The following is a 536-nucleotide window of genomic DNA, read 5'->3' as shown; positions in this document are numbered from 1 at the left end:
TTAAAAAATAAATAAGAAATCCAGCTTTCATCTTCTTCGCAACACCCCTCTTCCACCTACCCCCACCTCCCAACACCCCGTTTCTTCATCTTATTCGTACCCCCCACCCCGTTTCTTCGTAACCCCGCCCGTCTTCTTTATTTCAAATCCTTTACTAAACTTATTTTGTTGTTCTTCTTCACAATTTTCAATTCTTTACTTGATTTTCATTACTTCAATGCTTCTCAACTCCGTATCACTGTTCTTGAATCTCCTATTATTCAAAACCTCCGCAAATTGCAACAATGTTGATTTTCATTAACTGAAAATTCGATTGATATTTTTCTATCAAAAAAGGTCATCGTCAACTCATTGTTAATTTTCCTCTGTTTTTCGCGTCTTGCCCTTATCAGAAATTCATCAAATTTGATGAATTCAATTTCGTATAATTGGGTGAATGGGTTGGTAGATTTGTTTGTTGTTAAAGAGAAATTGATGCCGTTGTTGATTGAGTTGATGCCCATTAAAGTATTTTACTGATTTTAAAAATCAATGAC

General features: G+C 34.9%; 1 long non-coding RNA gene across 1 annotated transcript in view; it reads right to left on the bottom strand.

Moving 5' to 3' along the window:
* LOC124888495 overlaps positions 1-536 on the bottom strand; it is a 19,683-nt gene that overhangs the window by 15,971 nt on the left and 3,176 nt on the right. The window lies entirely within an intron of this gene.

Source organism: Capsicum annuum, chromosome 11, assembly GCF_002878395.1.
Source record: "Capsicum annuum cultivar UCD-10X-F1 chromosome 11, UCD10Xv1.1, whole genome shotgun sequence".
Classification (NCBI taxonomy): domain Eukaryota; kingdom Viridiplantae; phylum Streptophyta; class Magnoliopsida; order Solanales; family Solanaceae; genus Capsicum; species Capsicum annuum.
This window is presented reverse-complemented; position numbering and strand designations above follow the sequence as displayed.